Below are 25,945 nucleotides of genomic sequence, written 5' to 3' on the forward strand. Positions count from 1 at the left end.
TAGTCAGGAGTTCTTTTTACAAGCCAGTTGCCCAAATCAGTTGCACAGTTTTAGTGAAGATATTTTCAAATGCCCCATTTGGGTAACAGATTATTTCAACATATCTATAAACATCCTTCATATTAGGTAAGTGATTTGACCATTGGGGTTCTGATCTGGCTTTGCTCATTGTTGAGACGAACCCATGAGGAAGATGCTGCCACAGAAATAGTAATGTATGTATTGGATGACAAGGATGACTTGTTTTGTTTTGTTTTACTGCTATTTTATATGCAGGGGAGAAAAGAATTCATTCCAATATCTACTGATTTTTAAAAACTTTATAAACCTTCTATTTATATACCTGTTTACCTACTGTATAAATTTCTAAACCATTATCTTTGAGTAATAGCACTTTACTTTTCAGTTGTGACATGATAATTATTTCAGCTCTTCTGAAGCACTTCTTCCATTATCTTCCCTCCCCCAGAGTGAATACCTTATATTTTTCTATCACTTATAAGGGGCAATAAAAACACTCCTCCTTGACTACAATGACGTAGGATGCCAGCAGGCTATTTATTAAAATGCAGTGTATTCTACCTCTGGTTAGAATTTGTAAGTATCTCTTTTCTTGGGTTCATATCAGTCATTTTAATAAGTACTAGCCACTTGGGCTACCCTAACCATTGAGAGTTTATAGCGACTGTAAATCTATTAAGCCACAATTTGCACATAATAAAATGAAACAGCAAGTAGTTAAATGAAAGGCTCAATTCTGAACTGCCGAACATTTTCCAGGGAAAGTCATTGAAACTGCTCCTGCCTTTGAGAAATTCAATCACGCTGATTGAGGAAACCTGGAGAGAGCTGGCTGTTCCTTCCTCCAGTTCATAATTGCCCTGTAGACCATTTAATCATCTGTAGATGAAACAAAGCGGTGCTGTAGAGGGCCGGAAGCAAAGGCAGGCGCTTATCAATTGCTTCCTACCCACCCTGCAGAGCCAGCACCCATCGCTGAGCTGTCCGGCCGGCCGGCGGGGGAGCTGCAGGCGGACTGGATCTTCCGGTTGTCAGTCCGGTGGCCTTCCTGAATACCTTTATTTTATTACAGTACGGCACACACCAGCCAAGCTTTTAAGGGCTAAGTTCAGAGCAGAGAATGAAGTCTTTCTACTTGCTGGAGAATGCAGACGGGCAAAGATACACTAGCAAGACAAGAACATGCTGGGTACGGTTTGACAAGAAGAAATGAAAGAAATCCTGGCACTGGCTAAGCAAAATATAATGCTATAATGCTTGTCTTCCTCTGAAGCATCGTCTGCAGATCAATTTCAATATAAGCATAACATATATCCATACTGCAAATATTATCTGTGATATAAACAAACAACCAGGTGCTTTTGTGTGCATTTTGGGGCACATCCCCGTGAAAGCTGAGTTTTCCGTTAGTGGTGGGTTTCATTGCCCCGTGTTGGTGGGAGACTGGACTAGCACACAACAGGTCTGGTCAGAAACCACATGCCCAGTTTTATTAAGTAAGAAAAGAAGACGAGCTGGCAAGAGAAGACACCGAGAACCAGAAAACCTGATACATCCTACTAATTGACTTGGAAGATTAGCTTTTTTGTAGAGCCAAGAAATTCGTTTCCTTTTGAATATAGACAATTTGTCACCACAGCTCAAGCACCATAGGTAACTCTGTGAAGTTGTCATAAACTGCAATACCTAATTTTAAGAATGAATTCCGGTGAACATTATGTTTACAAAAGAATTCCGTTAAGAATAGGTCCATTGTTTGGAGCTCTCCATTTGGTGATTACAAAACAATCTTCTGCATTTTTCTTTTTTGAGCTTTTTTTGTCAGTAGGAAGTTTTTAAGGAATTTTAATTCCAAAAACCACTCAATTTTGGCTCATGTGTACCAATTAAGTTCTATTCACTGAATCAACAGTTTTGTGTTACCTGTTCCTTCAGGTAGAACAGAGTCTGATAGCCCTGCCCTTTCCCAGGCTTCTATGCAGGGACCTTTGCTGCCTGCAAACAGTAGGGACACCTGTTTTCTGAGCAGGGAAGGCCAGCATCTGAAATCTTAGGAATGGAGCTGCTATTGAAAAAAGGGGTGCTTGATAAGCCTTCCACTGTGATAGGCAGCGGAAATTTGATAATGAAAGGAGATGCCTAATAGATTAATCTGGTGCGATTTGCCAAAACACAGAGTTTTCTGGAAGATTATCCACACATGCAATAGGAAGCTCTTTGTTTTGTGAAGTCCCCACTTATCATTATATTCTTTATCTCAATAGGAAACATAATGGTTTACTTGTTTACATGCTTGGTAGATATATTCAGAGCTGGGGTGGGGGGCTGTGAACTCCCTTTCATTGGAAATGTTTCCAGCATGCAGGTTATTAGCTAAGGGGGAACAAGCAGTTGGACACACATAAAATTTAAATCTGCCTTGCTTAGATTGGCAGAAACGACTGTTATTTCATCCACTGGGAAAAGGTTTTATTTCCTGCTCAAATACTTTTGGAGGAAAATCGCAAGCTCATTTGTAGCCATTATATATGAATGTGTATATATATATTTAGAGCTAAGTGGTTTGTCTACAGAAATGAGCTTTTTGCTATCAGCCAGTTATTTTGCACTACTTTTTAAGTATTTCCTTAGCTGGTCTTGCTCCTTCTATTTTCTTCAAGTTACCGTAAGTGTGACTTACACCTTTACATTCTTTACATTGACCTTATGGCTCAAATCTAGCCCTTGATGCCTCTTGAACAGTAGTGCTTTGGTTTCTGGAGTTGATTTTTCAATATCTCACACATCCGGCAAGACAGGACTACCAAAGCACAGAGTTCCTACTCTGAAAATAAACAAAAAATATCCCCATGGTTGAACCCAGCTTGATTAAAGCTCTCCCTACTTTTTTTTTTTTTAAGTAGTCTTCTCTATTGACAGAACTCTTTTTTTGTACTCATATAAAATAAAGCTTACCGGTGGAAATAAATATCTGTACCATTTAGTCTGGATACAGAATTTTATATGCCAGGCTCCCAGTGTCTCCTGGCTGGGGTTCAAATGATTGTGTCTTTGACCTTTCATAAGAATAGCTAACATTTATTGGCTAATGATCATATGCCAGGCATTGGGCAGGGACGTTTTTAGGCATTTTTTCATGTAATCCTCACAACCATCTGACCCTCACAACTGTAAGACTCCTCCTTACAGATGAGGAAAACAAGTATGAGAAGGTTAGTAATTGCCTAGAGTTATACATCCGGCAGTGACAAAATTAGGGCTCGGAGCTGGGTGCTTGACCGTCCCAAAGGTATGTTCCTGACTTCTCCATGTCATTGCTTCCTAGGTGATCTGACTTCCTTGATATTCAATGTTTAAGGAAAGTGAGAGTGAGGTAGGGCATGGTTATTTTTATGGAAGAAGGTGATGTAAGAACGATTCCCAAGAGGAAAGTTTGGGAGATCTGCAGAATACACCATACATGGCCCTTTTCTCCTGCTCTTTCTGTTACCGTCAGAGACTTCAGGCCACTGAATGGCCCTTGCCAACAAGTGTCATTACATCACATGTGCAAGCAGGAGACACAGAAGGATATAGAAAATTACATAGGCAAAACGGGGGTGGCAATCTGATAAACCTATCAAAAGAGAATGGATCTCACAAGAATTGTCTGTCTAGACCAACTGACAGCTACAAACAAAAGTTCCTGGTTCATGCAGCTGAAAATGGATCCAATGCTGGGAAAAATTACCGCCAGGTAACATACAGCACCATATGAAAAATGGCACTGTGCCTTCTTCAAACAGGTTTTCGAAGTTGAAAGCACTGGAAATCTAGTCTTTACATTTATAGTTTTTGTTTCATATTTTACAGCTGGTTGAGGCACATGTGGCTTTTCTGTCTTTCTTTTCCAGTCCTCCCGTTAATCCAAATTGGGCCTATTCTTGTCGAAAAATAACTTTTCGTTCGGGGATAAATCTATATGACATATTTTGAAATGACAGCCAAGTGGTCTAACTTGAGCCTGTGATTTCAAGTTTTTCAAATGTTTTCTAAGATGTTTCCTGATTAAAATATTTGCTTCAGTGCTGGGTCATTATATATTCTCATTTAGTTGGCATTTGCTTTCATTATATATATATATTTTTTTTAAACCCTCCTAATCTGAGTCATTGTGATCAATCTAAGAACAGTAACCATCAGTCATTCTGCATCTCATGTGCCGCAGCATATTTTCAATCAGTTTATTTATTTAAGGAGTATGCCTCCTCCCGGTGATGTTTCTGAATGGAAACGTATGGCTGCGTGACCAGACCTGAAAACCATGGTATTTCCTTTTCATAGATGTTAAAACACCATGAGTAAGCAGGATTCCTCACCATCAAGCACCTTCATGGTTAATTAATTCTCTGCACGGAGACTCACAGAGGACCCGTGTTTCTGTGGTGTTGTAGTGGGGTCCCAGGGATAAACACAGGAATGAAATTGCTTGTTGCACTTGGAATGGTTTCACTAGAAGCTGACTACTTCAAATCACTTATTTTTCTTTGACTATAATTATTTACTTCGACTAGAACTATTTTATTTTCAGGAGTAGAAATGATCGTCTACCCTCCAAAATATCTTAACAATGAGGAGTCCCATACGAAAAAAAATTAACACAAACAGTCACGTTAAATTCCTGCTGCACATTTACAGAAAGCTTTGAAATGCATTAAAGCCTCTATTTTATAAACATTTCTACCCAGTTTTAGTAATAAGCACAAATCACAGGAGATAAGATTGTTTTTGTGCCTTGAGGGCTCAGATGATTCTGCCTAGTGCAGTGTCTTATTTTTATTATTATTATTGTTTATTATTGTTTTATCATTTATTCTTTTAATGATTATTTTTTTATTTTGTCTTTTTTTATAAGTAAATGCTGTTTTTCCCTCTGTATTAATATACTTTCAGTTCTCAATACAAGGATCAGAAGCTGATCCTACCACACAATGTTCTTTACAGCTTTCCCTAGGAAAGCTACATACTAAATAGTCCTCAAATCCCTCCCCTTGAATATGTCTCTTCCACTTTCACCCTTGTCCAATTCCCCATCATTTTTCATTGGGGCTATAGTAGCCCCCTACCTAGTGTACCACATCTACTCTGGCCTCCTCTAATCATTTTCCACCTGGCAACCAGAGGAAGTGTTCTAAAAGTACAAATCTGATCATGTCATTGTATTGAAGACCCTTGAAGGCTTCCCATTGCTCCCAGGACCAAGCCAAACCTCTGTAACATGGGGCAACCCCTCCCAGCCGCTTCTCACCTACCCTTCTGCTCCCTCCTTGCACTCCAGGGACACCAGCCTTCTTCCTGTACCTTGAGATCACTATGTGATGTCCTGCTGAACAGATTCCACACACGTTCTCCTATCAGCCTGCAATGCTCTTCCTTCTTCTTTTCATCTTCCTAGGGAAGCTTCCTTTTACCTCCCTGACTCGGTCAACTCTTATGATCTCTCATAACCCTGAGAACCTCTCTTCTGTGGTCGCTATGGCAGTAGCACCTTTATATTAAACTTTGCGTCTCTCTTCCCTACTGGAGTTAAACTCCAAGACATTATCACAAGGACATGTCCCCCCATTGTATTCATATGGTGGGCACTCAATAAATATGTGTTGAATGATGAATTCACGGATTACAAAATGGAATGCTAGATTTTGCTAATATATTTAAGGCAGGTCCCAAGTGCACTAAACCTAAGCTGACACCTCTTTTCAGTACCACAAATGAGAGATCAGTCTTTTCCTACAAGTAGCGCTAGATGAGGCATAGTCAACAGATGGTGAAACAAAACAGAGTAAATATCCCTCTTGCATGCCAGCCTGGAGCTTGGGATCCCCATCAATAATATGTAGGTCAGGCAGATTTCTCAGCCCTTCTCAGGGATGCATCCTATTGCTTACAGTCCGTAGAACCTTGGGGGCTTATCCACTACACTTTCCAAATGTGTAAATGCTAGTATTATGTTAGCAGGTGAGCGAGTCGAGGAAATTCTTTATGACATCGTGCTCTGCTGTCTTTTGTTTATTCAACAGATTGGTTCTGTGCACATTGTGTGCCTGTGATGAAGCTGAGGCCCACAAATTATGAACTCTTGCAGAAAAAATTAGTGCTAGTTTCAGCGAAGGCAAGGGAAAAAGTCCTTGTTCTAACGACTCAGACAAGCTGCAGCATCCCTGGGAATGACATCAGCGGGGATGGTGAGACCTAGGTACCACGAGTGGACATAATACAGCAAAGACCAACAGAGAAGTCTTATCCCAGCCATTGCAACCGATGACCTGCTGTAGTGACAATTCATCAAGACTCAGGGCAGACTTCTAGTCCACAACCCCATGATGTTCCAGGCCCTGTGCTCAGAGGCCATGAGGATTACTGAAAGCGATTGGTTCCTGCCCTCAAGATCTTTATTATCAACCGAGGAGATCTGAGGCACAGAGAGATGAAAGACCTTTATTGTACCAAGGGCTGGAGAACTGAAAGAATTCTTCACAGAGGAAATTACACTTGAGCCAAACCTTGAAGGAAAAGGAGCGTTCGCCATGGAAAATCAGGGGCGAAGAACATCTCATGCAGAGGAAAGAGCTCGACCCAGAGCAGGAAGGTGTGGGACTGCCAGGCAAGTCCAGAGAGCTGGGGCTAGTTTATTGCAGCTGGAGTTCAGGGAGGGGAGAGGTCAAATAAAGGAGTTAGAACAATGCTGCTAATTATCCATTAGTAGGTTCACGGATGGGAAAAATAACTGTCACTTCCTACACTGTCTTCCTACACTTTTCTCTTCAAATCAAGTAACATTTTACACAATTTAGTCCACCCTTCTGTTGCCTTTTTTGCTGCTGACAGCATTGCAATATCTGCCGTTGTGTCACACAATGTTTGAGCAAGTGTGACAATGGGAATGGACAATCGTGAGCTAATACATTAGTATATTCGTTTTGTATTGCTCCATAACAAATTACAAAAACTTAGTTGTTTAAACAACGAAAAATTGTCTCACAATTTCTCTGGGTCAGAAGTCCAGACAGGGTATGGCTGGATTCTCTGCTCAGCGTCTCCCTGGGAAGAAATCAAGGCACAGCCAGTGCTGCTGTTCTCATTTGGACCTCAGGGTTCTCTTCCAAGTTCATGATTACTGGCAGAACTCATCTCCTTGAAATGGTGGGACTGACATCCCCATCTCTTTGCTGCTCTCAGGCTGGGGACACTCTCAGTTTCTAGAGGCCACACACAGCTCTTGCCTACTGGCTCCTCTATCTTCAAGCCAGCAGTAGGGCTTCAAATCCTTCTTATGCTTTGAATCTCTACCTTCTTTTTTTCCATCAATTGGAAAACACTCCCTGCTTTTAAAGGGCTCATGTAATTACCTTAAGCCCACCCCTATGGTAGGGTCAATTGTGCATATAACATAACCCAAATACAGGAGTAAAATCCATCCTATTCATGGGGATTATGCAGGATGTGTACAGCAGAGTGGGAAATCTTAGAATTCTGCCTACCATATTGAGCCATTACAATGGCTGGGATTCAGCTTAATGTAGACAGAGAAGGCAATGACAATCAAAAAGCCCCTCTAAACTACAACCTATCCCCTAAAGTCTACCCCACTGACCTCGATTCCTGATTCTGAAATTCTTTCCATAGGAGTTACTCTCTAGGTTAACCAACAAATAAAGGGACACTGTCTCTAAAGGCCACATGCTGACCAAGAGGAAAAGGAGGACAATAGCTGGAGCATCCTTCTCCTCTGGTTCTTTCACATGGGCATACTCACATATACTGATCTAATGTAATTCCTGGTGAGACCAGCTAAGATACTCTAGTGGACAGCTAATACTTTTGACTGTCATGCATCCATTACCCTTATTCTGGCAAGAATATTCTTAATTTCCTTTGGGGAACCATCCCTGCCCCAACTCTAAGTCCATGGGCTTTGGGTGTAAATAATTGCCTGCCTAGTAATGAAAGGGGACATGGAAGCTAGATCTGCCTGAGGATACAATAATCCTCTGGTCATGGTGATTTTCTTAGGGATATGCGTATAACCCAGGCTGAGCCAGCAAGTCCAGAACTTTCACTAGAACTCTCTGGAGAGAGAAGCTCTCTTTCATTGGTAATAGAATGCTGCAAGCAGCGTTTCTTAGCCGCAACAGTTTTGACATTTGAGTCAGATAACTCTTTGTTGGGGGAGGGAGCTGTGCGTTATAGGATGTTTAGTAGCATCTTTGGCTTCCACCTGCTAGAGGCCAGCGGCACTCTCCAGCCCCATTCCTGGTTCTGAAATCAAGAATGTCTCCACCCATTATCAAGTATCCCTTGGAGGATGAATTCACCAACTGTTGAGAACTTTTGGTCTAGAGCTACTTGTGTGCATCTTGCCACTAGGAGAAGAGAGGCTGCTTGAGAATTAAACCAACATAGAGAATAGAGTTGAGAGATGGAGAGGAGAAAACTCTGATGACATCAGTTGAGCACTTTTGAATCTTTTCTTGCTTGTTATCCCTAGACCTTTTAGTTATATGCAACAATGAATTTTTTTCTTTGCATAAGCCTATTTGATTTAGGTTTCTTTCACCAAATCAGGCACTTTGGAGATGGAGTGCCTGAGAAAAAGATGCTGGAAAATAAATTTGAATGAATCAATTCTGGTAAGGTGAGCCTAGGTCAAATGCCTAGGAAAGTGAACTTCTTAAGGGAAAGGAGTACAGAATTTAATGACAAACTTCATCATATTCATGATGCTGTCTTGTTCCTGCCTAGGGTCCTTCACTTCAAATTTGTCCTCATAGTTGAGTAAGTAGTAATTGCCTGACTGATAGCTCTTATCTAGCCTCTGTAAGGAGAAGGTCCCCCAAAGAAGTACCAAAGAGTGTATTCAGTAGGACATTTTCAGTGCTAGTTACAGGGGCAAAACTCCAGTTAGCTGAAAGCAATGTATTTAATCACAAAAATAAAGAAATTGAACAACAGAGGTCAGGGAAGCCTGGAGATGGAGCTGGTCCCAAGACAACTGAAACCATCTTCCTCACTTTCCCCCAGTCTCTGCTGCTCCCTGCACATCAATTTATTTTGCTCTTGAGACAAAATGGCTTCTTAAAATGAGACAAAACATGGCCACCAATGGGTGTGCAGTATTCTGTCTTCCAGCTACAGCTCTCCTCTGTAGCTGACTATCTCTGCATCTCTATCTCAAGTTCAACCAATTAGCCTGGTGAACAGCCTTGGATCTGGTGTCTTTTCCCAGATCAGTCAACTGTGGCTAGTGGGTGGGCTACCTTAATGAACCCTGTGCCTACAATCTCTAAACAGTGGGGCAGGGTCATATAAGGACATGGCCAACCCCTGTGGTAACTACGTGGACTGGGTGGGAGTGGGGAGTTCCAGGAAAAAGTAGGAAGGGTCATCAAACAGTCATTTTTGAGGGAGGACACTCAAAAGAACTTACTTGAAACTTTTTCCTTGAAGTCCAAGCAATTCACATTAGGTCCTGCTATACTTGTATTGTTTCTTCAAGGTTACGTTAGTTCAGTCCATTAGCAACTTGGACAGGGCATAAGATCCTAAGATGCACAGCCGAGTGAAACTAAACTGAAAAAAAACACCTTCCTTGAACACACAGCAGAACTTCATTAATGGTGGCCTTGTTACATAAAGCTTATAGATGTAACTGATAGGACCCACCCAGACTTTGAAAGTGGTATCTGTAGCAGCTCCAGGTATCAGAGCCTCCTAGGCTTTTGGACAGCTCCATTGTTTGTAGACCTTTAGCTGCATCTGGGGCTTGGTGCCCTGTTGACGCCAGAATCTGTCTGCCAGGTTCCCGAAGGACTTGCTGGATTTCTGGACGCAGTACAAGTTCCCCATGTGTTAATGCAGTTAAGAAACTTTTCCATGTTTTGTTTTGGGTTTTTTTTGTAAACCTAATTACACAATGGTGAGGGCTAGAGTGCAGGAGGAGAGAGAGGCATAAGGGAGCTGCTGGCCTGACAGAACTCTCTAATTTTCCATGGAAAATAGCAAATCATCCTGGTAAACCCACAAGCTGATTCACATCTTCTTGACCTAACAAAGATAACCAGAGGGAAAATTTTTATTTTGACGAGTTCTGAGCCATGATCCTGAAAATTCATCAGTAACTTGAAGAAAGAAAAAAACCTCAGCTATTCCACCTATTCTTACTACATGCACATAGATCAACAAGGGTGGTTGGAAAACTTGTAAACTACAAGGCAGAAATTACTAAATATTTTTTCTGCAAGAAAAAAATAACCTTGACGAGGATTCTAGCCTAAACCAGAGCCAAAAGAAATTTCAAACATCCAAGCCAACACTCAGAGCCAAATGAAGAAAGATATATTGTTCTTCCCTTTCTACTTATGGAGATAAATGGTATGTAGATAAGGGGAACATACAATATTTCTTCACCTCAGTTCCAAGGTCTGTTTTTACTTCTCTGCAAAATGCATCTGAGGTAAGTTAAAGTTAGGGGAAAGGCACGAATCTAATCTGTTAGCCTTGTTTTTAAAGTCTTAGACTGGTTTATCTAAACAGTGCTTTTCAAACATTTTTTCCCCAACAGTTTCACGTGAAACCCCATTCAGAACCCCAAAATATAAAACAGAAAACTTTGGAGCTGCTATGGCTGAAAGGGATGTGGGAGGCCCAGAGTTCCTCATACTTGGCTTGCCCTCTCCCTCAAGATCCCACAGAAAACCTTTTGAAAACCACCGACCTAAATCATTCTTAACTTCAGTACCTGGACAAAAGTCACACCATGGTCATTCCTAGACAATTGAAAGAAAGATCTGGGGCAGATTCTCCAGATGGTGCTGCAGGTCAAGCCTGCCCGGGTATTTCTGGTATCTAGGTGGTCTTCATTAAGATGGGATTCAAAGTTGAAAGCCACAAAGGGGAAACCTGGAAACAGGGAGTGGACCACCTGTAAAAGAAGACTGGCCAATTTCCCCTGTCGTGAAATGAGGATAAATTTGCAAAGAAGTAGTCATTGGCAGTCCTTCCCACCCCTAGAAAAAATACAAAAAGACCATGCTACCACACTCATCAGTAGCCCAGTACTTAATCGCTCCCTGGGAAAATCCAATCCTTGTCCCAAAGACTGAAGACAAAAGGTGGAGGGATTGAGACCCCCTTTGTTGTAGTAGTCTGGGCAATTTGAGCCCCAGGTTACTCAGCTTTCAGAATAGGTCTTCCCTGAAGTCCCAGCTGTCAGCCAGCAGTGGAGTCAGAGTGGGAGGATGGGCCACAAACTACTAGGGTTTGTGGATCAACTTGCTACCTGATGGCTTGCTAGCTATGAGCTCTAATAACTTAAATCTTCTCAATATAAAATCTTATAAGGATAAGTTCCTGTTTTTTCAGAACACAGATTCATTAGGCTAAACATGCAAACTCTCAAATCTCAATCCTGTTGCTTTTTAAATTTAATTCAATTTAAATCCAAATCAAGTGACACCAGCATCATGGCAGCATGAATTTCTTCTTTTTTCTCTCCTCCTTGATTTGCAATTAATTGGACATCCATAACTGAAAAAAATGTGCCTCAGCGTACTAGGATGCCCAAGAGATCTATCCATCTTTGCATCTGAAAGTGGAAAGATGGGACCATGGAGGAAGTGGTAGAGCAAGGCAAGTGGCATTGGAGCCAGCAGTGGCAGAGGCAGTCATGGCAGAGGAGGCAGTGGCCAGTTTGGCAGTTAGCAGGCATGACACTTCTGGCAGAGGAGGTGGAAGGTGAAGGCAGTAAGTAGGGGTCTGCCCCACCTTGTGCTGTAGCTAGAAGACCAGATGCTCTTTCTGAGGAGAGACCACAGTGACTAGAGGAAGGAAAAGAAAAGGAAGTAGGCAGACAAAGAGATCTGAAGGAAAGCATCTTCTGCTGCCTGCCTCAGTAGGCAAGAGGACTGCCCACAAACATCTGGGATCCCTGGACTTGAGGATCCCCCAGCTCAAGGATCCCCTTACCACGCCACAGGCACACCCAAAACCCCAAGTGTTAAGTACATACCTCCCCCCAACTCTGCCACCACCCTTTGCTTTTTTTTTTAATGCACACACTCCCAACCTTAGTGACAAGTCAGCTCCAGTAAGAGAAAGCAAAAACTTGTTCTATAGAGTCACATTATGGAAAACAAAAGGAAGGCTCCTAAGTACCAAACTTTTGAACTGTTACAATCAAAGTAAACCAAGCCTTGCCTAAATAAGAAAGGTATTGGCTACTTCAAATGAGACAGCAGAGGCACTTTTCACTAGACACCATGAAAAATCATGGTAACGTTATCACAAAAGGAAAATGACAATTTTCCAGCAACCAAACCCAAAGACATGGAATATTGCAATCTAACTGATAAAGAATTTAAAATAGCTGTTATGAAGAAATTCAATGAGCCACAAGAAAACTGAGAAAGATAACAGAATGGTCTTAGAAATAAAATTAATAAACAGAAGGAGTACTTTACCAAAGAGATTGAAATTCCAAAAAAGAACCAAACAGTAATTCTGGAGCTGAAGAACTCAATAAATGAAGAACACATTAGAATTCATTGGAAATAGAGCAGATCTTATGGAAGAGAACTTTAGTGAGCTCAAAGATAGAAATATAGAAATAATTCAGGTGAAAAAGGAGGGAGAACTAAGATTTTTAAAAAGTGAAGAAACCCTATAATAACTATCTGACTCCATTAGAAAAGCCAGCATAAGAATAATAGATATCCCAGAAGGAGAAGAGAGGGAGAAGGGAGCAAAGAGCTTATTTAAAGAAATAATAGCTGAGAACTTCCCATACCTTGGGAAGGAACTGAATATATAAGTCCATGAAGCTAATAGAAAAACTTATCATCCCAAAACAAACAAACAAAAACCTTCTCGAAGACACATTACATTAAAACTGTCAAAATTCAATGATAAAGAATTTTAAAAGAGCCAGGGAAAAAAAGACAGTAATCTGCAAAGATACCCACTTCGGGCTACCAGTAGATTTCTCAGCAGAAACACTACAGTCCAGAAGAGAGTGATATGACGTATTCAAAATATTGAAAGATAAAAACTTCCAGCAAAGAATACTCTATCTGGCAAAGTTATCCTTCAGACATGCAGGGAAAATAAAGGCTTTCCCAGAATAATAAAAGCTGAGCGAGTTCATCACCACTAGACCTGCCTTACAAGAAATGTTGAAAGGAGCTCTTCAAGCTGAAAAGAAAACATGAAAGCACACAAAATTCTGATTCAGGTGATAAATAGTCAAAATTAGAATACTGTAACTCTTTTTTACAATAGTATATTAAACTCTTAACTATAGCATAAAGATTAAAGAAAAGACATTTAAAACAACTATAGCTACTACAACTTGGTAATGAAATCACAGCATAAAAAGAAATAATATGTAACACCAAAAATATAAAAGAGAAAAAGTAAAAATATGGAACCTGTATAGGTGAATGAAGATAAATTGGTATCAGTAGAAAAAGGACTATTTTATCTATGAGATGTTCTATGTAAACATTACGGTAAACACAAAGCAAAAATCTAAAAAAAAGGGGAGACTGAGCAAATTGCCATGGAAAACCACCAACTTACAAAGGCAGACAGAAACAGAAGGAAAAAGAAACAATGGAGAGACAAAATAACCAGAAGGCAAAAGATAAAATAAATAAATTCTTAAATTTCAATAGTCACCCTAAAAGTAAGTAAGTTGAACTCACCAATCAAAAGACACAGAGAGGCTGGATGGATTTTTTAAAAAAAAAAAATCCAACTATATTCTGCCTTTCAGCTCTAAAGACACACATAGGCTCAAAGTGAAAGGATGGAAGATAATATTCCAAGCAATTGGAAACAAAAAGAAGATGGACATAGTCATACTTATTTCAGACAAAATAGACTTCAAGCCAAAAAGGGTAACAAAAGACAAAGAAGGTCATTATATAATGATAAAGGAATCAATACGTCAAGAAGATATAGCAATCATAAATGTATGTGCTCCCAACAATTGAGCACCAAAATATATTAAGCAATTAATAACAGATCTTAAGGGAGAAATAGACAACAATACAATAATTATAGGGGAATTCAATACCCCACTACCAGCAATAGAAAGATCATCCAGACAGAAAGTCAACAAGGAAACATTGGAATTGAACCACACTTTAGAACAAATGAACTTCATAGACATATACAGAGCACTTCATCCAACAGCAGCAGAAGACACATTCTTCTCAAGTGCACATGGAACATTCTCCAGGACAGATCATATGATAGGCCACAAAACAAATCTTAGCAAATTTAAGAAGACTGAAATCATACCAACCATCTTCTCTGACCACAATGGCGTGAAACTAGAAATCAACAACAGGAAAATGAGAAGATCTACAAATATGTGGAAACTAAACAACACACTTCTAAACAACCATTAAGTCAAAGAAGAAATCTAAAGAGAAATAAATAATTATCTCAAAACAAATGAAATTTAAAACAACATGTAAAATATTGTGGGGTGCAGCAAAAGCAGTTCTGAGAGGAAAGTTTATAGTAATAAATGCATATATTAAGAAATGAGAAAAGTCTCAGATAAACAACCTAACTTTACATCTCAAGGAACTAGAAAAAAACTGAGCACAAAGTTAGCAGAAGAAAGCAAATAATAAGGATAAGAGCAGAAATAAATGAAATAGAGACCAGAAAAACAATAGAAAGTGTCAACAAAACTAAGAGCTGACTCTTCAAAAGAAACAAAATTGACAAAATGTTAGCTAGACTAAGAAAAAAAGAAAAACTCAAATAAATGAAATTAGAAATGAAAGAAGTGATATTACAACTGATACTACAGGAATACATAGAATCATAAGAGACTACTGTGAACAATTACATGCCAACAAATTATATAACCTAGAAGAAATGGATACATTTCTAAAAACACACAACCTACCAAGACTGAATCAGGAAAAAATAGAAAATCTGAACAGACCAATAATGAGTAAGAGATTGAATCAATGATCAAAAAACTCCCAACACAGAAAACTCCAGGACCAGATGCTTCAATGGAGAATTCTACCAAACATTTAAAGAAGAATTAACACTAAATCCTCCTCAAACTCTTCCAAAATATCAAGGAGGAGGGAACACTTCCAAACTCGTTCTATGAGGCAAGAATTACTTTGATATCAAAACCAGATAAGGATACCATAAGAAAAGGAAACTATAGACCGATATCCCTGATGAATGTAGATGCAAAAATTCTCAACAAAATATTATCAACCTGAATTCAAGAACACTTTAAAAGAATTATAGACCATGACCAAGTGGTATTTATCCCTGGGATGCAAGGATGGCTCAACATAGACAAATCAATAAATGTAATATATCGCATCATAAAATGAAAGATAAAAATCACATGATCATCTCAACAGATACAGAAAAAGCATTTGACAAAATACAACATCCTTTCAGGATAAAAAAATAAACTTTAACAGACAGTGTAGAAGGAACATACCTCAATACAATAAAAGCCATGTATGACAAATCCACAGCTAACATTATACTCAACGGAGAGAAATTGAAAGCATTTCCTCCAAGATCAGGGACAAGGCAAGGATGCCCACTCTCACCACTCCTATCCGGTATAGTACTGGAAGTTCTAGCTAGAGCAATTAGGCAAGACGAAGAAACAAAAGCCATCAAAATCAGGAAGGAAGAAGTACAGTTGTCATTATTTGCTGATGATATGATCCTATCTATAAAAAAAACCCACAGAATCAGTCAAAAAACTGTTGGAATTAATCAACAATTTCAGTCAAGTGGCAGGATACGAGATCAACATACAGAAATCAATTTATTCCTTTACACTAATGATGAAGTACCTGAAAAAGAAATAAAGAAAACCATCCCATTCACAATAGCATCAAAAACAATAAAATACTTAGGAATAAACTTAACCAAGGAAGTGAAAGATCTGTACAATAAAAGCCACAAAATTTTCCCAAAATAAATCAAAGACCCAAACAAATGGAAAGACATCCCATGTTCATGGATGGGAAGAGTTAATATTGTGAAAATGGCCATACTACCCCAAGCCATCTACAGATTCAATACAATCCCCATCAAAATACCAAAGGCATTCTTCACAGAAATAGAAGAAACAATCCTAAAATCCACAAAAGACCCAAATAGCCAAAGCAATCCTGAGAAAAAAGAACAAAGCTGGAGATGTCACACTTCTAGATTTCAAACTATGCTACAAAGCCATAGTAATAAAAACAATATGGTATTTCACAAAAATAGACACATCAATCAAAGGAACAGAATAGAAAGGCCAGAATTAAACCACAGTGTATACAGCCAACTAATATTTGACAACAGAGCCAAGAATACCCACTGGGGAGAGGATAGTCTCTTCAACAAATAATGCTGGGAAAACTAGAGAAACACAGGCAGAACAATAAAATAGGACCCCTGTTTCACACAATGAATAAAAAGTAACTCAAAATGTATCAAAGACTTAAACATAAGACCTGATACCATGAAACTCCTGAAAGAAAACATAAGGAATAAGCTTGTCAATATTAGTCTTGGCAATAATTTTTTGGGCACGATGCCAAAAGCACAAATAACAAAAGAAAAAATCAACAAATAGGACTACATCAAAATCAAAAGCTTCTTTCACAAAAAAAGAAACAATTAAAATGAAAAAACGACCTACAAAAGGGGAATACAACTTTCACAAACCATATATCAGATAAGGGATGATTATCCAAAGTATGTGAAAAACTCAACTCGCTAACAAAAAAACCAAACCATCTGATTAAAAAATGGGCAGAAGAAATAAGTAGACATTTCTCCAGAGAGGACATCAAAATGGCCAATAGACATAGGAAAAGATGTTCAATATCACTAATCATCAGGGAAATGCAAACCAAAAACACAATGAGAGGAGCCATCCCCATGGCATAGTGGTTAAGTTTGTGCACTCCACTTTAGTGGCCCAGGGTTCGCTGGTTTGGATCCTGGGCATGGACCTACACACTGCTCATCAAGCCATGCTGTGGCAGTGTCCCACATATAAAAAATAAAGGAATATTGGCACAGATCTTAGCTCAGGGCCAATCTTCCTCACAAAACACACACACACAATGAGATATCACCTCACGCCTGTTACAATGACTGTCATCAAGAAGACAACAGGTGCTAGCAAGGTTGTAGTGAAAAGGGAACACTTATACATTGTTGGTGGGAATGTAAATTGGTCCACCCCCTATGGAAAACAACATGGAGATTCCTCAAAAAATTAAAAATAGATCTACCATACTCTCCATCAATTCCACTTCTGAGTACATACCCAAAGTAAGTGAAAACAGGATTTTGATAAAATATATGCACCCCCATGTTTATCGCAGCATTATTAACAATAGCCAAGATATGGAAACAACCCAAATGCCCATCAATGGATGAATGGATAAAAAAGATGTGATACATATACACAATGGAATATTATTCAGCCATGAGAAAGGAAGATATTCTCCCATTTGCTACAATGTGGTTGGCCCTTGAACACACTATGCTAAGTGAGGTAAGTCAGACAGAGAAAGACAAGTACTGTACGATACCACTTATATGTGAAATCTTAAACAGTTAAACATATAAAAAATAGAGAGTAAAATGATGGTTACCAGGGAAGGGGGGGACGGGTAAGAGTCATAGTGTTTAAGGGTACAAACTTGTAATAAGCAGTAAATAAGCCATGGAGATCTAATGCAGAGTATAATGAATATAGACAATAATATTGTACTATAATTATGTAATGTGATAAATATGGCTACAACGGCAATCATGTTACAATATATAAACTTATCAAAGTAACAAGTTGTACACCTTAAATTTACACAATATTACATGTCAAATGTATTCAATTAAAAAAAATTAAATTCAAGTCAGTATATAATTTGCAAACCACTTTCCTTTTCTTCCTGTAACGTCCTTGGGAGGTAGACAGCTGAGAGCTGCTGCATATTTGCTCACATTTGACATATGTAAAAGAGAATTCCTTGTCCTTTCACCCAGGCACTCCCCCACCCTTCCTCATTCCAACAACCAATTATTTATGCTAAATCTTAAGAATCATCTTAATTTTTCTCTTTCCTTCATACCTGCATTCAATAAATTAGCAAATCCTGTCAGCACTATCTCCAACATATATTCTTAAACTGACCCCTTCTTGGCACCCCAAGATCTTAGTCTGAGCCATCATCATCTTTTGCATCTTGTTGGTTTCCTTGCTGCCTACTCTCCATTCTCCAGTTAGCAATCAGAGTAATATTCTCAAAACCTAAATCAGATAATATCACTACTGTACGTAAAATCCTAAAATGTCCATTATACCAAGAAATATTCCAAACTCTTCACCACGCCCTAAAGTTCCTAATAATCCAGCCAATCATCACCTACAACACTTCCACCCCCTAACCTCACCTGCCTTTGGCCAGATTGGCCTTTTTTGTGTTCGTCAAACCCACACTTAATCCCACTCTGGGCCCGGGCAGTGCTATTTCCTCTACCTCAAAAATTCTGCCCTTGGGTCTTCACACATTGTCTCCCTTTTATCATTTATATCTCAGGTCAAATATCACCCCCTCAGAGTATCTGTTCTCTTTTTTAATTAATTTTTTATTGAGGTAACAATGGTTTATAACGTTATGCAAATTTCAGGTGTACATCATTATATTTCAACTTCTGTGTAGACTACATTATTCGCCACCAAAAGTCTAGTTGCCATTCATCACCATACAAATGTGCCCTTTTACCCCTTTAACCCTCCCCTGTGCCCCCATCCACTCTGGTAACTACCAATCTATTCTCTGTGTCTACATGTTTGTTTGTTATTGTTTTTTTATATTTCACATATGAGTGAAATGATATAATATTTGGCTTTCTCCATCTGACTTATTTCACTTAGCATAAACCCTCCAGGTCCGTTCACGTTGTTGTGAATAGTGATATTTCATCCTTATTTATGACTGAGTAGCATTCCACTGTTTATATATATACAGACGTACACACATACGATATCTTCTTTATCCATTCACCCAGTGATGGGCACTTAGGTTGTTTCCAAGTCTTGGCTACTGTGAATAATGCTGCAATGAACATAGGGGTGCATATATCTTTTCAAATTAGTGTTTTCATGATCTCTGGATAGATACCCAGAAGTGGAATAGCTGGGTCATATGGTAGTTCTATTCTTAATTTTTTGAGGAGTCTCCGTACTGTTTTCCACAGTTGCTGCACCAATTTACAATTCCTCGAGCAGTATATGAGAGTTCCATTTTCTCCACATCCTCTCCAACACTTGTTATTTCTTGTCTTCTTTTTATAATAGCCATTCTGATGGGCATGAGGTGATATCCCATTGTGGTTTTGATTTACATTTCTGTAATAATAAGTGATATTAAACATCTTTTCATGTGTCTGTTGGCCATCTGTATATTTTCTTTGGAAAAATGTCTGTTCAGATCCCCTGCCCATTTTTTAATCAACTTACTTGTTTTCTTGTTGTTGAGTTGTTGGCTTCTTTACACAATTTGGATATTAACCCCTTATCAGATATATAATTTGCAAATATCTTCTTCCAGTGGTTAGATTGTCTTTTCATTTTGTTGATGGTTTCCTTTGTCTTGCAGAAGCTTTTTAGTTTCATGTAGTCCCATTTGTTTATTTTTTTCTTTTGTTTCCCTTGCTGAGGAGACATATTTAAAAAGATACTACTAAGAGGAATGCCAAAGAGTGTACTGACTACGTCTTCTTCTGGGATTTTTATGGTCTCAGATCTTACATTCAGGTCTTTAATCCATTTTGAGTTAATTCTTGTGTATGGTATAAGATAATGGTCTACTTTCATTCTTTTGCATGTCACTGTCCAGTTTTTCCAACATCATTTATTGAAGAGACTTTTCCTTTTCAATCATATGTTCTTGGCTCCGTTGTCAAAAATTAGCTGTCCATAAATGTGTGGTTTTATTTCTGGGCTTTCAATTCGGTTCCATTGATGTGTCTGTTTTTCTGCCGGTACCATGTTGTTTTGATTGCTATAGCTTTATAGTATATTTTGAAATCGGGGAGTGTGACACCTTCAGCTTTGTTCTTTTTTCTCAGGATTGCTTTGGCTCAACCATTCTTGACCATGGTTGCCGAAATGACCTTCTCCATACCACCCACACGTGCTGTGTGTCATTGATGTATGTTATTTCCTTTATGATATTAATATATACTTAAAATGATCTACATATGTTATTTACATGTTAATTGTGTTTTTCCCATACTAGAATGTAAGCTGTGTGAAGTCAGGGATTCTTTTTTAATTGCTCTACTTCGCAGATCCAGAACTGTCTCTACCACAGAGCAGACGCTCAATAAATATTAGTCAAATGAATAAATTTATTTTCCCCTAGCTCTGGCCCAGGTGCTGTGGTAAGCCCTTTGCATGTATACTCAGAGCAGTAGTTAATAACAGAGGCAATGGAACACTGGTTTAGAGTGTAGACTCCAGCACCTCAGTCCTGGGATCAAATCTCAACTCATCGTTTACTAGCTGTAAAACCTTGCATAATTGGATCTCATTTTCCTTATCTGAAAAAACTGAAAATAAAATAATACCTCAGAAATACCCCCAAAACACTTAGAACAATATCTTGCCCATAATTACTAATAAATACCAGCTATTATTATCACATACCCTCACTTTATCCTCACAACTCAATAATAATTATTACCTACATATTCTATCTGGGGAAAAACCCTCATCCAGATAAAATAATGTGCTCTGGGAAGCTGAAGAGAGAAAAATTAAACCGTATTGTTCTTAAAGAGAATAACTTCCTTCTCCTGAATTGTTTTCTTTTTTCTTTTTTTTTTTTTTTGAGGAAGGTTAGCCCTGAGCTAACTGCTGCCAATCCTCCTCTTTTTGCTGAGGAAGGCTGGCCCTGAGCTAACATCCATGCCCATCTTCCTCCACTTTATATGTGGGACGCCTACCACAGCATGGCTTGACAAGTGGTGCCATGTCCACACCCGGGATCCGAACCAGCGAACCCTGGGCCGCTGAAGTGGAACCTGTGCACTTAACCGCTGCGCCACCTTGGCCGGCCCCACCTGAATTGTTTTTTCCCCCTTGGGGCAATCGTTAAGCAGAGGAAGAAAAGTTTAATGAGGCTACATAGCTATTAAGGATTGAAGTCTATCCACCAAAAGAGATTTGGGACTTTTACAAGTCCTTGGCACAAGGTGATAAAAACCATAGTTCTCTACAAAGATTCTTGTATGAAAATAAAATGGATAGGGGGAAGGATGAACAGATAGATGAATAGATGGATGGATGGATGGACAGATAGATAGATAAATAATGGATTTATATATTCCTCCTTTCAAAAATATTTTGAGTCACCTTTTTAATATATTATGTATTACCATAATATTGTATGCTTATATATCTCAAATTTCTCCATATTGTGACAAATGTTGAAAACATGACAAATTTTTCAACTGTTCATTTGTTTCTAATCTTACTGATCTTTTTACAGTAATCTTTTCCTTCAGATATATTTCAACACAATTTAGTTTAAGAAACCTGAATGCTAAAAGAGAAGTCCCTTTATTTTGGCATAATAGGAAACCAAATGGCGTTTTAAAACTATCTTGCTAATCATATGAAATGACAAATGGAGTGCCTGGCACAGTGCTGAGCAAATGACGGGTGTCCAGTAAGTTTAGCATCATTCCTTTCAAGCCCTTTGAATAATCAAGCCATTATGATGTTGTAGATGTCAATGAGACTTAAATAGTAGTTAGCAACTAAAAAGAAAAATTTTCTTACTATTCCCCAAGACGGTTTAAACATCCAGGTGGACATTTCTGCTCATTGTGATGGATTCTCTGAAGTCAGATTTTCTGGGGGCCAACTTATGGTTCTGTTATTTTCCAACTGTGAGACCCTCGTCAAGTTCCTTAACATCTCCAGGGCTCAGTTTCTTTGTCTGCAAAGTGGGGACAACACAAGAATTGTCAGGATAATTAAAGAAGACAATAAGACATTTAAGGGCTTAGAGCAGTGTCCTGCACACAGCGCATACTTTCTGAATACAGTGTATGGTTTTTCAGGTTGCAAGCTGGAGCAGAATTGGCTTCTTCATCAGAAAATCACCTGGAATTTTGAAATGTACCAACCACAGCTCATAGATGAGAAACCACATAGATACTGCAGCAACAGAAATAGGGCAATGTTTTGAGCTACACGTGCTGCTTTTACAGACTTCATGGGATTAATTAGCTTTATGTCTCTAAAATGAGCAATTAGCATTTTAGGAATATCTGAAAATATACCTAATGCAGGTATAAAATAACATTTTCCATATTCGGTAGGGCGGTTTATGGTTGAGGAATTGAATTGCAGCCAAATAATATCAATCAAAAAGTAATTTAGGAGCAACCCAGAATATGTAGTATAGAAATACTACATGTAACTAGAGAGTAAATTACATTTTTCAGAGAGTGAGAGAGAACTTCACAGTCTGGATTTTTGAAATTACAAAGAGCTGTTATAGGGTATTTGAGTAATAATAAGTAAAATAGATTGCAGTTAATCCCTTCTTGGAATTACCATGAATATGTACTAGAATATTTTTGTGATAGCAAGAAAGCAAAAATAAAGCAAAGGAAAGAAAATATAAGCATGAAAGTGTAAGAAAAAGAAATGAAATATATCACTTCTACACTTACAACATACACATCTCAAGGTTCACATTTGCAATTCTAATCAGCATGAGACTTCGTTGGTTTTCTAAACAGGAAGATGCCACAGCACAGGGTGATGTCTCTTAAAAAGAGGAGAAGAGACGTTCTGTGTACTTGCTGCCCTGGGGTTAGCATGTCCCACGGGATCATTTCAGCCAGGAGTCTGGTCTGTTAGGTCACAGTTTGAGACACAGACTATGCAATTCAGAGCTCATCATTATGAAAGGTAAATAGGACAAGGGGCCATTTTATTCTTATTTGAATTTCTAGTTTTTCACATTAGCAAGCTCTAATAGCACAAGAACCGTAACAGAGACCAGAAGAGAACTGGTGAAAACAGTACAGAGAAGGGAGAAAAAAACAACCTGGAAACAACAACAAAAGGCCCCTTTCTTTTGGCATTGTTACTTTGGATCCCCATTTCTGTATATTTTAACTTTTATTCTGTTTATCAGTTTCCATCTAAAAAATAATGTCCGAGCCAAATTTTCATCCTATGTAACTCTATGAGGATTCTCTTTGCTTTCTTGGAGTCTAATTCTCCCATGGCATTGCGTGAGATGTAAATCTGACCCTAAGGGAATATTACTTCAAGTGAGAGGAGAAACTGCCTTTTATGGCGGCATGGTATCATTTAAGTGTTTTTTTAAATGTAGTCTTTAAGGGAGATATAAAATTTATAAGTGATAATGATATCATTTTAATCATTTGAAGATAATAGACCAACACAAAATGAGTGTTTTCTTCTTAAGAGGACTTAACCAAATGCAGAGTTTGAGTCTCCAATTTAGAGACACTTCTTAAAACAAGCACTTTTCCCGCTGAGTCACTGTGGTTTTCACGGCATTGGTTTCTGAAGGTTGGAATTTACATGGTTTAACATTTTTTCTGTCTTAAAGAGCCTTTTCAAGCCCCACTCCAACCCATTCTCTGGTTCACTTGCTCTCATGAGTCCTGAGCCTGAGGATGTCCCAGCCTGAGCAACCTGCAGGATTACTTGGCTCCATTTCTTCCCAGTTGACCAGGGAGAACTCTTCCTGAAGACGGCAGTGGGATCTAAGGCAGTCCAGCCTATGGAGATCCAATCTATGCTCAACAACCAAGCTGCCCATCTCAGGACCCACATACGTTTTGTCCTAATGACTTTTTTCCCTTACAACTAAAAAGATTTAGTGTCATTCAACTCTGCTACTCCAATACTGGTACACCTTTCCAATGGCTTGCCAACCAGTAAAGCTTTGGTCAGCTTTTTGAAGAACTAGTCAGTTTTTGTCAGTAATGCTTGCTCTCAACAGAAATATATTATTTTTTTCAAAAGGACCTGAGAATGACTTTTTGGAATGTCTGGATTTTCTGGTTAAATAAAAATTGAAGGAGAAGAAAAGCAGAAAAGAAGGACCACCTGGGCTATGCATGCTATTTATTCACAGGATTTAAGCTCTTTTCCCTTTAATATATACATACCTTTCCTCTCTTAAATTCTGCATCAGTGCTGTCCGATAGGACTTTCTGTGGTGATGGAAATGTTTCATATTTGGGCTGTACAATACAACAACCACTAGCCATATTTGGCTATTGAGCACTTGAAATGTGACTAATGCAAATGAGGAAATGAATTTTTCACTTTATTTGATTGATTAAAATTTAAGTAGCCACACCTGACACTGTTTTGGATAAGGTCATTCCAGAGTCTTGAGTTGTGTAATTTTGAGTTTGTTTTTATTACACCCATTAGAGTAATTAGATAGTCATTTTCAAATTTGATTGCAAGTCATAAAGCACAAAAATCCTGAATTATCTTCTTTTTCACTCATCCCATGGGAAAACGTCCTTTTTCAGTCTCTCTAAAAACTTACCCTATTGTTGAAAGTACATTCACCTTTTATTTATTTAGGAAACAAAATTCATTGAATGAAGACAGGGAAAAGCTTACCTTCATATTTGCTCTGGGAAACTCAACTCCTAAGTATGGTCTTGGTCTCTTTAACATATAATTGCTACAAGGTCAACTTTGATTTGTATTGGCTTTCTAGTAACTTCTTGATTTTTAATTGTTCTTTCTTACTCTAACAGTGTCCTCAGAGTGCATGCTGTGGGACCAGGTCATAATAAATTCCTTCCAGCATTTCTAGTAACTAACCTCTCTTGGAAGGAACCCAAAACATATTAGTGTTATACCAAATTCTACATCATGTTGGCTTACAATAAAACACCCATGCATTTTGTAATGTCTTTCTGAATGCTTTGTAACTTACTATATACAATCCAACTTCATTTAGCAAAATTATAATACAGATGTTTATGACCCAATTTGTGAAATTCTACATAGATGAATTTGGAGGTAATTAGGTATATATATTATTAAAATACTTGCTTTTAGTCATTCAAATGTTTCAATTTGAAAATTTTATAGTGCTCAATCATGTAAAAATCTATAATATGAGATTTTGAGTTAATATTTCCTACAAATATCAGTTGATGGTTTACTAGTGTGTTGTTTAAAATATTGTGTGCCATTTAAGATTTATATTAACCATTACAATAGCATACTTTCAAATAGCTCACTAAAATCTTTAGGTAAATTTAAAAATAAATCAGGAATAATTCCTTAAGACTATATAAATACCTGTGGTAATATTAAAATTTATGTGTAGGCAAAAATAAATACTGATCTAAAAAGAAGTAATCCTTAATAGTATCTTTAATAGCACTTGAAAAAATATCTCAGTATGAACAGTATATAATCGCTCTATTGTAGCCCTATTGAAAATTTATTTGATAAAGTAGTAAGTAAATAATGAAGAAAGTAATAAATATCTATTTGCTAAAACAACATTATGTATTTAAAAGAAGAGGGAAAATATTTTCTTTCCTTAAACTTCTTTCAACCATAGCTGAAATACAATAAGAATTGTAACTACAGAAACATAGGTGATATCAAACACGACAATCTGAAAAAGCCATAAATCATAAAACATGGCAAAAAATGATGCCCATATGTATAAATCCTTTTAATACATTACTGCTAGGGTTCAGATGTGGACGAGCTAGCCTTGACATTCACCGTTGTCTCAATGCTTGGGTGTTTCTAAAGAGAGAAAACATGAGACCA

This window comes from Equus asinus, chromosome 12 (genome assembly GCF_041296235.1).
Source record: "Equus asinus isolate D_3611 breed Donkey chromosome 12, EquAss-T2T_v2, whole genome shotgun sequence".
Classification (NCBI taxonomy): Eukaryota; Metazoa; Chordata; class Mammalia; order Perissodactyla; family Equidae; genus Equus; species Equus asinus.